The sequence below is a fragment of the Ranitomeya variabilis genome, chromosome 5 (assembly GCF_051348905.1).
Source record: "Ranitomeya variabilis isolate aRanVar5 chromosome 5, aRanVar5.hap1, whole genome shotgun sequence".
NCBI lineage: Eukaryota > Metazoa > Chordata > Amphibia > Anura > Dendrobatidae > Ranitomeya > Ranitomeya variabilis.
Window position 1 is genome coordinate 558,060,543 of NC_135236.1, and position 14,611 is coordinate 558,075,153.

The window sequence follows — 14,611 nt, forward strand, 5'->3', positions numbered from 1 at the left end:
CCGCATACAGATTATTTGTTTGCACTGGTGTGCCAAGCGGCCAATCCCTGATTGTAGGCTGGCTGCCTCATTAGTATTACTGCATCTGTGTAGTCGCCATCTTTACTTGGGTCCGCTGCACCCTGTTAGTGCATTTGTTTAGAGGCCTGGACAGGTAAGCACATTTGCCTGTGTTCTGGTGTTTCTAAATCCTACACTATCCCTATATCTTTACAACACATGAACATAAGTACAATGGAATACACAATATATAAACATTACATGACATATGAAATATACAAGGGACGTATGCAAGGAGTGCAGGGCATTCAACTGGCCCCCCGCACCTCTTACATTCCCATGTCATTTGAGCACTGTTCCCATTGATTTCCGCAATTTCTAGACCCTCTGCAGACCACTGGAGGTGCCACTACAAATTGCTCGAGTTTCCCATAGACTCACATTAGGCTCATTGCTCGGTTCGAGCACCAGAGCTTTCCAATTTGCTCGATCCAAGCAACGAGCACCCGAGCATTTTAGTGCTTGTCCATCACTAGTTATGGGACATGTGCTTGTGTAAGGCGGGGAGAGCACACTGGGAGAAATCGTGGAGGCTGTAGACCAAGCACTGAGGGATGGCCGCTGCTGTGAGATTGCGGAAAGGTTCTGTCTCCACAAGTCTAAATGGTAACATTTCCAGGGCAAGCAGTCTGGAAATATGGCCAATTAGTAGTGTGGCCTGCGGTTGGGTGGCTGCATATTTATGATTGCATTTGAAGGATTGGGGTAAGGACAACTGAATGCTGTGCTGGGACAAGGATGTGGACAGAGATGCTGATAGTGGTTGCAAGTGTGCAACGACAGGTGCAGGGTTGGAGGCATCTTTGGATAGGGGAATGGTGTGGACATAGAACAGGGAAACAGGCAGTGAGGTCCACCACAGACACTGCTTCTGTACCCTGGCATTCATGCTCAACTAGTCGGGTGCTTCACTGTTATATGCCTGAGCATGCTGGTAGTTGTGCTGCCCTTGCTGATGCTGACATGGCAGATGTTGCAAAAGGCCTTTTTTGGGTTAATTTGACTGTCTTTCAAAAAAGCACCAGACTTGGGAATGCCTAACCAAAATTAATATTAGTTGCTCTGTGAACGGCTTCTGCTATGAGTTGCAGCAGAAAGGAAGTGCAGTTAGCTCTACCCAGTCCTACACAATACTGTCAGCATAATCTCTCCCTAAGTGCTGCTAACAACAGTTTTAATATTGATTATAATTAGTGCTAAAAGGGGCTGTTGTTTTAGTTGAAAGAAATATAAACGTGGTTGAATCCCTGCCTATATGCCACAACAATTCTGGCCCTCTTTCAGCAGCACATCTCCCTGCTCTGCCCTTTTCTTGGTTAGTGTGCTGAGCATAGCGTCAGGGGTCTTGTATAGACCCGATGACACTGTGCGGCCAGCCAATAATAGTAATGCCACAACCAAGATGACTAAGGCATTACAGGCAATCCTCACATGTTTATTGGCTGTCTAAAAAGTGCCAAACTTGCAGGGCAGGGACTCAAGCTTCTGTTTGAACTTTAAAAAAATACTCTCCAAGTAACGAGCATCATAAGCACACTGATGCTCAAGCAAGTTACAAGTAGTGATGAGCACATTTACTCATCACTACTGCATGTCTTTCTTGAAAGTTATGATAAAATAAGTTATTGGTACTACATTTCTGGAGATGGAGCATTGATCAAAAGATTTATTCTAATTGTCATAATTGGAGTTGAAGGAAATTCCCCCTCCCCCCAAATAGGAGGCATATTTGGTATCCAACTCATAATTGTTTCTACCTCCTCATCTGGGTGAACACATTACATATACAATAGTAGTTAATGTGTATTTAGATTGACAAGATTGGGGTATATGGGGTATCTAGATCGAGGTAGCACCTCTGGTGGAGGGCTTGCCGTGTCCTTTCTGGACAGCTCTTCCATCTTTGGTCCTCATCTGATGCTCAACTCTCACCTGTACCTCCAAGTAGCTGCTAGCATGCGGCAGCGGGTACATCTCGGAACTGTTGGGTTTCTTTGAGACCTACGGTGATTTTCAAGGGTTTGCCTACCCTTGCATGTGAATACTGGATATGGCAGACTGTGCGGAAGAAACCAAGATTCAACGGACAGACAAGCAATTCCCAGCACAGCGTTGTGGAGCGCTGAGAGGGCACAGCGAGGCACATATAGGACACTGCTGGCCATCCACTACACCCTGACTTATCTCCAGTTGTCTCACCTAGTTCTTGCCACTGGGGCTCGATAGGTACGGGCGAAAGAGTGAGGTTGACGACTGCGCAACTCTTCCTCACTTTAATCCAAGTCAAGCGCAAGTCATGACTTCAACCACTGCATCTCTAAAGTCCTGTGGCGATGGGAGAGTGGCAAAGCAACAGGTGTGGAGTCACTGGAAGCTGTAGTCACGAACCTGCACGCAGGCAGCCCAGGCCATATGGTCGCTCCCCACTGGACCAAAGCAGCAGTAGAGTTTGGCAGCCTCCTGGGTGTCTGAGCAGTCCTGTTCAGGATCACTCTGCTCACCTCAATCGAGGACGGGGCTAGAAAAGGTGCCTCAAACATAGTCTGCTTTATTTCACCTGGCCAGCCTACTGCAGCTGGTGGGTTTCCCATACAGCAGTCAACACAGAATAAAGAAAAGGAAAATGATGGTACTCAACCGTGGCACATGGAATTTGAGAACTCTGCTGGATAATACTAAAGCAGACAGACCAGAGACAAGAACGGCATTGGTTGCTTGGGAGCTAGCTCGTTACAAGGTTGATATAGCAGCTCTCAGCGAAACACGCCGGGCAGACAAGGATCAATTGACAGAGCATAGTGGTGGATATACATTCTTCTGGAGTGGTCGAGGCAGCTCTGAAAAACGAGAAGCAGGCGTGGAATTTGCTATCAAAACTCATCTTGCTCTTAAACTTACCAGGCTTCCAGAGGGCATCAACGATCGTCTGATGACATTTCAGCTCCCACTTACAAGCAAGAAACACGCGACTCTGATCAGTGCCTATGCTCCCACGATGACTAATCCAGATGACATTAAAGATAAGTTCTACGATGAACTTGACACACTTATTTCAGCAATCCCACAGGCAGACAAGCTCATTATACTTGGAGATTTTAATGCCAGAGTGGGAACAGACCATAAAAACTGGGAAGGGGTCATTGGGAGTCATGGCACTGGCAAGTGTAACAGTAATGGCCTGCTGCTCCTCAACATGTGTGCCACACATGAACTTGTCATCACCAACACTTTATTCCGCTTACCCACACGCAAGAAGACATCATGGATGCACCCACGCTTGAGGCATTGGCATCTTATTGATTACATCATTGCCAGGAAAAGGGATGAGATGGACTTTAGAGTGACGAGGGCCATGTGCGGTGCATACTGCTGTACTGACCATCACCTAATTTTGTCTAAGTGCAGGCTCCGCATCCTGCCTGCGAGGAGACCCCAAGGGCAGAAAATGACAAAGAGGCTGAATATCTATAAACTGCAAAATATAAAGAATTGCAAGGGAATTTTCCCATGACCTTGATGGCAGACTGTTAAATATACTGCAGGCAGAGGAGATCGGCGTTGAGGAACAGTGGACAATTCTGAGAGATGCTGTTTATAATACTGCTCTGGATCATCTCGGATCAGCAGCCAGAAATAATCAAGACTAGTTCAATGAAAACGACGAGGAAATAAAGACACTCCTAGAAGAGAAACATCAGCTGTACAAGGTGTATCAAAATGACCCCACGTCGTTAGCTAAGAAAGGTGCCTTTACCAACATAAAAAGAAAGGTACAGATCAAGCTACGTGAGATTCAGGATAACTGGTTTAGCAAGAAGGCCGATGAAATTCAGGGCTATGCAGATACCAATGACCAGAAACGCTTCTATGATGCGCTCAAAGCTGTATATGGACCCCAGTCATCAAGATCTTCATCTCTGCTTAACGCAGATGGAACAAAGCTGCTGACAGAAAAGAAACAAATTCTGGAACGGTGGGCTGAGCACTTTAATAATATTCTTAATCGCCCTGCCAATATCAATGATGATGCTATTGCTTGCTTGCCCCATGTAGAAATCAACAAGGACCTTGAGGTTCTTCCAAGTAAAGGTGAAGTCAGGAAAGCAGTAAAACAACTTTCTTGTGGAAAAGCACTCGGAAATTATGCTATACCTGCTGAGGTATATAAAGCTGGCGGCCCTGCTCTGATGCAAACGGTGACCAAACTATTCCAGTATATGTGGAAATAGGAACCGGTTCCACAACAGATGAAAGATGCCAGCATAATTTACATATACAAGAGGAAAGGTAATCGCCAATCTTGTGACAACCATAGAGGCATCTCCCTTCTGTCCACTGCAGGCAAGATATTGGCTTGTCTCTTGCTCAACCGCCTTTTACATTATCTTGAGCAAGGCTTATTACCCGAAAGCCAGTGTGGTTTCCGTGCTAAATGTGGAACAGTAGATATGGTCTTTTCAGCACGTCAACTTCAGGAAAAGTGCCAGGAGCAACACTGTGACCTTTATGTAACTTTTGTTAATTTGACCAAGGCTTTCGACACAGTCAGTAGAGACAGCCTGTGGAAGATCACAGCAAAATTTGGCTGCCCGAGCAAGTTCATCTCAATCCTCTGGCAGTTCCATGATGGCATGATGGTGAAGGTTCGGAACAATGGAGACGAATCTGAGGCTTTCCCAGTAACAAACGGCGTAAAACAAGGCTGTGTGCTTGCTCCATCCCTGTTCAGTATGCTATTCTCTGCAATGCTAAGTGATGCCTTTAACAACTGTGAAGATGGAATCCTGTTTAGGCACAGGACTGATGGCAAGCTGTTCAACCCAAAATGCCTGAAGGTGTTTACGAAAGTGCATGAGACTGTTATCCTTGAATTATTATTTGCCGATGACTGTGCACTTAATGCTAGCACGGAACAGCAGATGCAGCATGACATAGACTGTTTTTTGCAAGCTTGCGACAGTTTTGGTCTCGAGATCAAAATTAGAAAAACCGAAGTCATGTATCAACCTGTTCCAGGAAAGCTATACAAGGAGCCACATATCACGGTAAAAAAAGAGCAAAACCTCAAAGCAGTTGATAACTTCTACTTAGGCAGCACACTTTCCCATGAAGTAACTGTAAGAGGGTGGTGCTGTTATGGACAGTAAGGAACACGCTGTCACTTTAAGAGACTGCACCCCCTTGTCTGGTGTGAGATGGAATGTTCTGCTTTTCCCCTGCTTAAGGCTGTGAAGATGAACTGCCCTAGCTTGAGGGGAGGAGCTGAGCCTGTGCTGCGTGTGAGAGGAGAAGCTTCTAGAGAGATCTGTGTGTTGTTTGCTACAAGAAAGGTCCCAGGCTGGGACAGAGTGAACTTCTGAAATTTGCAAGACTTTACAGCAAAGGTGGCTGTTCTGTGCTAGTTTGTGAAGCCATGAAGATACTGAGAAAGGGACTTACAGTATCCAGAAACAAGGAGAAGACCACGCTTCGCAGAGCTGACAGGAATCCGTGCGCACCACCGTGTTGGACTTCTGGGGGCCCCCTGGGACTGGACCTGTGTCCCCAATATCACCGTGAGTTTGTTCCTGTATGGTGCACCTGTTAGGGCCTAGTGCAGGCTTCAGTAGTCAGAACACGGGAGCCGTGTGGCCTGCTTAGTAAAGGCCAGGGAGGTTATACATAGAGTAGTATCGTTATTGGTTTTATTGTTTAACGTTGCTTGTGAGATAAATTCTGAGTCTGTAATTGTTGGAGCACCGTGCTATTTTCTGGACAAGATTACTCATTTATATTGTCTTTTGCTATTGTTAACCCCTGTTTGCATCTTCCTCATTCCCTTCATTCCCTGTCTCCCAATAAATCTACCCTTTGTTGTTTGCACCTCATCTTGTGTACAGTAGTCTTCCTGCACAGTGGTGGTCCCCCGGCCATCGCTTCAAGTGGCGCTACGAGCAGGGTACTGTCACCAAGATGGAGGCAGCAGACAGCAATGGCGGGAATGCTAACATGAATAGGGATGCTGTGGGCATTGGTGGAACCCCTGAAAGGACACACCCTATGGGCACCATATTTAGTGTGCTCCCAAAGTTTGACGGCAAGAATATGCCACTGTCCGACTGTGTGTCCCGGCTGCAAAACACACTGAAGATTTATAACATCAGCCCAGACCTTGAAGCGGACATTGCAATGACTGCCTTAGAGGGGGAAGCCCGCAGAAACTTCTGCCTACAACCAGAAGTCACCTGCAGTACCCTGAAGGAGCTAGTGAAGTTCCTGGAAGAGATCTATGGCGAGACTGCTAGCGCGGGACACCTTCGCGCCAAATTTTTCTCTAGGCTGCAGCGGTTAGAAGAAAGAATTTCTCAGTATGCAACAGCACTGCAAGAAGTGTTCGCAGAGGTGCAGAGAAAGGAGGCAGATGGATTTGGCGGCATGGGCTCTAAAGACAGGATACTCCGGGAGCAATTCATTCTGGGACTACACAGCACATCCTTGAGGCGAGCACTGTCAGAACGGGTCCGGGCAGATCCAGCCCTTATGTTTTGTCAAGTCCTGGCGGAAACATTGGCCCGAAGTAAAGAAGAAAGCTATGCGTCTGGGGTGATGCTTGTCCAGGGTGCCAATTCCAGAGGGGACCCAAACAATCAAGAGGTTCTGGTCCAGGTAGTGCAAGACTTGCAGCGGTCCCTTGTTAACGTGCAAGAGAAACTGACCCAGATGGAGCAAAGAGTGGGGGAACTACAAGAGACTGACCCACCATACTCATGCAACCATTCTTCAGCTCTATCGACAAGGGATCAGTGGGAACAAGCCCCCTCCCGTCAGGCATCAGAGGCACAAGGACAGGCTCGACGTACCCCCCAGCGAGGAGGAGGCATTCAATGCTGGGAGTGTGGAGGACGGGGGCACCTTGCCAGAGACTGTCGGAACAATACTCAAGGCCAGTGGAAGCCGCCGTTAAACTACCAACCCCCGCAGTAGTGCGGCACTCTGTGGGGGAGGTGAGAAGAGAGGCCGCTCCATATCATAATGAACACTTGATTGCTGGGAGCCCCATCCTACGTGCTGAATTTGAAGGAGTTCTGGTGGATTGCCTGATAGATACCGGGTCACAAGTGACAACGATGCCCGAAGCGTACTTCAAGCAGCATTTCCAGGACCTGGCCAAGCCAGAAAAAGAGACATTGATTCGGTTGTTTGCTGCCAACCAACAACTGATTCCGGTCACAGGGGTCGTGTGGATGAATATTCGAATCTGTGGGCAAGAAGTTGGGAGAAAAGGGATCCTGCTAGTCCCTGAGCCTATCAAGGAAGATGTGCCTGTAGTGCTGGGAATGAATATCCTACGTGAACTCGATCAGATTATGTTTACCAAATGGGGACCTGGATATTGGAAGAAGGCTACTCCACATAAGCCTACTCAGGAAGCCCTTCAATGACTGATCCGCGTCTGTGGGACGCAGAAGAGTGTGCCATCTTACCAGACGGTAGGGGTCATCAGGGCTCCTGGTAAAGAACCTGTAATCCTACCTCCCAAGCGAGAAACTATAGTATACCTTCCAGTGGGGACTCACCGCAACCTTGATTGGTTGGAAGTGGTTGTTCAGCCTGTGGTAGGTGGAGGAGTGGACCAAGAAGTCATGATAGCTCGTACGATAGCTGTGGTCCAGCGAGGACATGTCCCCTGTCATGATCTCAATGGCAAGAGAACATAGCATAAGCATATATAGGAACTAGCTCTTGGAAGATGGGAACTGAGCTGACCATGAACTAAACCTAACGCACAACTAGCAGTGGCCGGGTAGCATGCCTACGTTGATTCTAGATGCCCAGCCCAGCCGGAGGACTAAATAAAGCTAGCAGAGGAAAATATTAGTCCTAGCTCACCTCTAGAGAAATACCCCGAAAGGAGACAGAGGCCCTCCACATGTATTGGCGGTGAGTTGAGATGAAATAACAAACGTAGTATGAAAATAGGTTTAGCAAATTTGAGGTCCACTTACTACATAGCAGAAGACAGAAAGGACACTTTCATGGTCAGCTGAAAACCCTATCAAAAAACACCATCCAGAAATTACTTTAAAACTCTGGCATTAACTCATAACACCAGAGTGGCAATTCCCGTTCACAAGAGCTTTCCAGACACAGTAACGAAACTACAGCTGTGAACTGGAACAAAATGCAAAAACAAACATGGACAAGAGTCCAACTTATCTAGTAGTTGTCTAGGAGCAGGAACAAGCACAGAGAGGCTTCTGATAACATTGTTGACCGGCAAGCAACTAACAGAGCAGCAAGGTTATATAGCGACTCCCACATCTTGATGGGAACAGGTGAACAGAGAAGATGAAGACACCAGTTCAATTCCACCAGTAGCCACCGGGGGAGCCCAGAATCCAAATTCACAACAGTACCCCCCCCTCAAGGAGGGGGCACCGAACCCTCACCAGAACCACCAGGGCGATCAGGATGGGCCCTATGAAAGGCACGAACCAGATCGGAGGCATGAACATCAGATGCATTCACCCAAGAATTATCCTCCTGGCCGTATCCCTTCCACTTGACCAGATACTGGAGTCTCCGTCTGGAAACACGAGAGTCCAAGATTTTCTCCACAACGTACTCCAACTCACCCTCAACCAACACCGGAGCAGGAGGCTCAACGGAAGGCACAACCGGTACCTCATACCTGCGCAATAATGACCGATGAAAAACGTTATGAATAGAAAAGGATGCAGGGAGGTCCAAACGGAAGGAAACAGGGTTAAGAATCTCCAATATCTTATACGGGCCGATAAACCGAGGCTTAAACTTAGGAGAAGAGACCCTCATAGGGACAAAACGAGAAGACAACCACACCAAATCCCCAACAGAAAGCCGAGGACCAACACGACGGTGGCGGTTGGCAAAAAGCTGAGTCTTCTCCTGGGACAACCTCAAATTGTCCACCACCTGCCCCCAGATCTGATGCAATCTCTCCACCAGAGCATCCACTCCAGGACAATCCGAAGATTCCACCTGACCAGAGGAAAATCGAGGATGAAACCCCGAATTACAGAAAAACGGGGACACCAAAGTGGCAGAGCTGGCCCGATTATTGAGAGCGAACTCCGCCAATGGCAAAAAAGCAACCCAATCATCCTGGTCAGCAGACACAAAACACCTCAGATATGTCTCCAGGGTCTGATTAATCCGCTCGGTCTGGCCATTCGTCTGAGGATGGAAAGCGGACGAAAAAGATAAATCTATGCCCATCCTAGCACAGAATGCCCGCCAAAATCTAGACACGAATTGGGTCCCTCTGTCAGAAACGATATTCTCAGGAATACCATGCAAACGAACAACATTTTGAAAAAACAGAGGAACCAACTCGGAAGAAGAAGGTAACTTGGGCAGAGGAACCAAATGGACCATCTTAGAAAAACGGTCACACACCACCCAGATGACAGACATCTTCTGAGAAACAGGCAGATCTGAAATAAAATCCATCGAGATGTGCGTCCAAGGCCTCTTAGGAATAGGCAAGGGCAACAATAATCCACTAGCCCGAGAACAACAAGGCTTGGCCCGAGCACAAACGTCACAAGACTGCACAAAGCCTCGCACATCTCGTGACAGGGAAGGCCACCAGAAGGACCTTGCCACCAAATCCCTGGTACCAAAAATGCCAGGATGACCTGCCAACGCAGAAGAATGAACCTCAGAGATGACTCTACTGGTCCAATCATCAGGAACAAACAGTTTATCAGGTGGGCAACGATCAGGTCTCTCCGCCTGAAACTCCTGCAAGGCCCGCCGCAGGTCTGGAGAAACGGCTGACAATACCACTCCATCCTTAAGGATACCTGTGGGCTCAGAGTTACCAGGCGAGTCAGGCTCAAAACTCCTAGAAAGGGCATCCGCCTTAACATTCTTAGAACCCGGTAGGTATGACACCACAAAATTAAACCGAGAGAAAAATAATGACCAGCGCGCCTGTCTAGGATTCAGGCGCCTGGCGGTCTCAAGATAAATCAAATTTTTGTGGTCAGTCAATACCACCACCTGATGTCTGGCCCCCTCGAGCCAATGGCGCCACTCCTCAAAAGCCCACTTCATGGCCAAAAGCTCCCGATTCCCAACATCATAATTCCGCTCAGCGGGCGAAAATTTACGGGAAAAGAAGGCACAAGGCCTCATCACGGAGCAGTCAGAACTTTTCTGCGACAACACTGCCCCAGCTCCGATCTCAGAAGCGTCGACCTCAACCTGAAAAGGTAGAGCAACATCAGGCTGACGCAACACAGGGGCAGAGGAAAAACGGCGCTTAAGCTCCCGAAAGGCCTCCACAGCATCAGGGGACCAATCAGCAACATCAGCACCCTTCTTAGTCAAATCGGTCAATGGCTTAGCAATATCCGAAAAACCAGCAATAAATCGACGATAAAAGTTAGCAAAGCCCAAAAATTTCTGAAGACTCTTAAGAGAAGAGGGCTGCGTCCAATCACAAATAGCTTGAACCTTGACAGGATCCATTTCAATGGAAGAGGGGGAAAAAATATATCCCAAAAAGGAAATCCTCTGTACCCCAAAAACACACTTAGAACCCTTCACACACAAAGAATTAGACCGCAAAACCTGAAAAACCCTCCTGACTTGCTGGACATGAGAGTCCCAGTCATCCGAAAAAATCAGAATATCATCCAGATACACAATCATAAATTTATCCAAATAATCGCGAAAAATATCATGCATAAAGGACTGGAAAACTGACGGAGCATTAGAAAGACCAAAAGGCAGCACTAAATACTCAAAGTGGCCCTCGGGCGTATTAAATGCGGTTTTCCACTCATCCCCCTGCCTGATTCGCACCAAATTATACGCCCCACGAAGGTCAATCTTAGAGAACCACTTGGCCCCCTTTATGCGAGCAAACAAATCAGTCAGCAACGGCAATGGGTATTGATATTTAACAGTGATTTTATTCAAAAGCCGATAATCAATACATGGTCTCAAAGAGCCGTCTTTTTTTGACACAAAGAAAAAACCGGCTCCTAAGGGAGATGACGATGGACGAATATGTCCCTTTTCCAAGGACTCCTTTATATATTCTCGCATAGCAGCATGTTCAGGCACAGACAGATTAAATAAACGACCCTTTGGGTATTTACTACCCGGGATTAAATCTATGGCACAATCGCACTCTCGGTGCGGAGGTAACGAACCAAGCTTGGATTCTTCAAAGACGTCACGATAGTCAGACAGGAACTCAGGAATTTCAGAGGGAATGGATGATGAAATGGAAACCACAGGTACATCCCCATGAGCCCCCTTACATCCCCAGCTCAACACAGACATAGCTCTCCAGTCGAGGACTGGGTTGTGAGATTGCAGCCAAGGCAATCCTAGCACCAAATCATCATGTAGATTATACAGCACCAGAAAGCGAATAATCTCCTGGTGATCCGGATTAATACGCATAGTTACTTGTGTCCAGTATTGTGGTTTATTATTAGCCAATGGGGTGGAGTCAATCCCCTTCAGAGGAATAGAAGTCTCCAAAGGCTCTAAATCATACCCACAGCGTTTGGCAAAGGACCAATCCATAAGACTCAAAGCGGCGCCAGAGTCGACATAGGCGTCCGTGGTAATAGATGACAAAGAGCAAATCAGGGTCACAGATAGAATAAATTTAGACGGTAAGGTGCAAATGGAAACAGATTTACCAAGCTTTTTAGTGCGCTTAGAGCATGCTGATATAACATGAGTAGAATCACCACAATAGAAACACAACCCATTTTTCCGTCTAAAATTCTGCCGCTCGCTTCGGGACAGAATTCTATCACACTGCATACTCTCTGGCGACTTCTCAGTGGACACCGCCAGATGGTGCACTGGTTTGCGCTCCCGCAAACGCCTATCGATCTGAATAGCCATTGTCATGGACTCATTCAGACCCGCAGGCACAGGGAACCCCACCATAACATCCTTAATGGCATCAGAGAGACCCTCTCTGAAAGTCGCCGCCAGGGCGCACTCATTCCACTGAGTAAGCACAGACCATTTACGGAATCTTTGGCAGTAAATTTCCGCTTCATCTTGCCCCTGAGATAGGGACATCAAAGTTTTTTCTGCCTGAAGCTCCAAATGAGGTTCGTCATAAAGCAACCCCAAGGCCAGAAAAAACGCATCCACATTGAGCAACGCAGGATCCCCTGGTGTCAATGAAAAAGCCCAGTCTTGAGGGTCGCCCCGGAGCAAGGAAATCACAATCCTGACCTGCTGTGCAGGGTCTCCGGCAGAGCGAGATTTCAGAGACAAAAATAATTTGCAATTATTTCGAAAATTCTGAAACCCGGATCTATTCCCCGAGAAAAATTCCGGCAAAGGAATTCTCGGCTCAGATACAGGTGCATGACAAACAAAATCTTGCAAATTTTGTACCTTCGTGGCGAGATTATTCAAACCTGCAGTTACACTCTGAAGATCCATTACAAACAGGTGGACACAGAGCCATTCAAGGGTTAAGAGGAGGTAAGAAGCAGCTAGACAGCAATTAAGGGCTAGGCAGCCAAACTCTGAGGGGAAAAAAAAAAAAAATTTCCCTTCAACACTTCTTTTTCTCCTGCTTCAGCCCAAACAATTAACACTTTGCGGGCCGGTCAAACTGTCATGATCTCAATGGCAAGAGAACATAGCATAAGCATATATAGGAACTAGCTCTTGGAAGATGGGAACTGAGCTGACCATGAACTAAACCTAACGCACAACTAGCAGTGGCCGGGTAGCATGCCTACGTTGATTCTAGATGCCCAGCCCAGCCGGAGGACTAAATAAAGCTAGCAGAGGAAAATATTAGTCCTAGCTCACCTCTAGAGAAATACCCCGAAAGGAGACAGAGGCCCCCCACATGTATTGGCGGTGAGTTGAGATGAAATAACAAACGTAGTATGAAAATAGGTTTAGCAAATTTGAGGTCCACTTACTACATAGCAGAAGACAGAAAGGACACTTTCATGGTCAGCTGAAAACCCTATCAAAAAACACCATCCAGAAATTACTTTAAAACTCTGGCATTAACTCATAACACCAGAGTGGCAATTCCCGTTCACAAGAGCTTTCCAGACACAGTAACGAAACTACAGCTGTGAACTGGAACAAAATGCAAAAACAAACATGGACAAGAGTCCAACTTATCTAGTAGTTGTCTAGGAGCAGGAACAAGCACAGAGAGGCTTCTGATAACATTGTTGACCGGCAAGCAACTAACAGAGCAGCAAGGTTATATAGCGACTCCCACATCTTGATGGGAACAGGTGAACAGAGAAGATGAAGACACCAGTTCAATTCCACCAGTAGCCACCGGGGGAGCCCAGAATCCAAATTCACAACAGTCCCCATAAGAGCTTTGAATGTGAGCCCCAGGGAGGTCACCTTGCCACGAGGGACAGATCTGGCCCTGGTGTACCTACATAAGGGTGAAGTGGTGAGTCAGAAGGAGATGTCTTTATCACCGAAAGAAGGCGTGGGGTGGACCCTAGCAGTTGCTGCGGGAGATGAAAAGACACCATCCCCGGAGTGGAGTGGACGGGTCATCCTTGATCAAATGGAAGTGGATGTGAAGGCTATGGGCCCTGAGCATGTACAAGCAATAGAAGCTATGCTGTGGGAAAATCAGGCCACATTCGCCCGTCACGCCGAAGATTTCGGCTGTACTGAAGCCATCACGCATGAGATACCGACTGGGGAAGCTCGTCCAATTCGAGAACGATACCGGCAGATCCCGCCCAAGATGTATCAAGAGGTGAAGACATTACTGACGCAGATGCTGGATTCGGGAGTGGTGCAGAGTAGTCAGAGCCCTTGGGCAGCCCCGGTGTTGCTCCTCAAGAAAAAGGATGGGACCATCCGGTTCTGTGTAGATTACAGGAAACTCAATGCCTGCACTGTTCGAGACTCGTATCCATTGCCCCGCATCGAGGAATCCTTGACAGCATTGGGGAAAGCCAAGTACTTCTCCACCCTGGACCTAGCAAGCGGATACTAGCAAGTAGCCGTGGCAGAGAAAGACAGAGAGAAAACTGCCTTCATCCTCCCTATGGGGCTGTTCGAGTTTAACCGGATGCCCTTCGGGCTCTCCAATGCCCCAGGCACCTTTCAACGGCTGATGGAAAAATGTTTGGGAGATTTAAATTTTGAGGCTACCCTGATCTATCTGGATGACATTATTGTGTTTTCAGCCTCATTCGAAGACCACCTTGCCCGGCTTGGACAGGTACTCGGAAGACTGCGGGCTCATAACCTGAAGGTGAAGCCAAAAAAATGCCACCTCTTCAAGAGAGAGATCGAGTACCTAGGCCACATAGTGTCACAAGATGGAGTTCTACCCTCGCCAGAAAAAGTGGCTGCTATCCAGATGTGGCCAGTCCCTCAAACAGTGAGAGAACTCCAGGCCTTCCTGGGACTCACTGCGTACTACCGCCGGTTTGTTAAAGACTTCGCAAAGGTGGCAGGTCCTCTCAATGAGTTGCTGAGGGGGACCGCGGGAGTGCCAAAGACTCAGCACATCCCCTGGGCACAGGGACAACAC

The 14,611-nt window shown here is 47.6% G+C and overlaps 1 pseudogene; it reads left to right on the top strand.

Moving 5' to 3' along the window:
* The first annotated feature begins 2,686 nt into the window (after positions 1-2,686).
* The window catches only part of LOC143775103 (uncharacterized), a 38,905-nt pseudogene continuing 26,980 nt past the window's right edge, over positions 2,687-14,611 (top strand).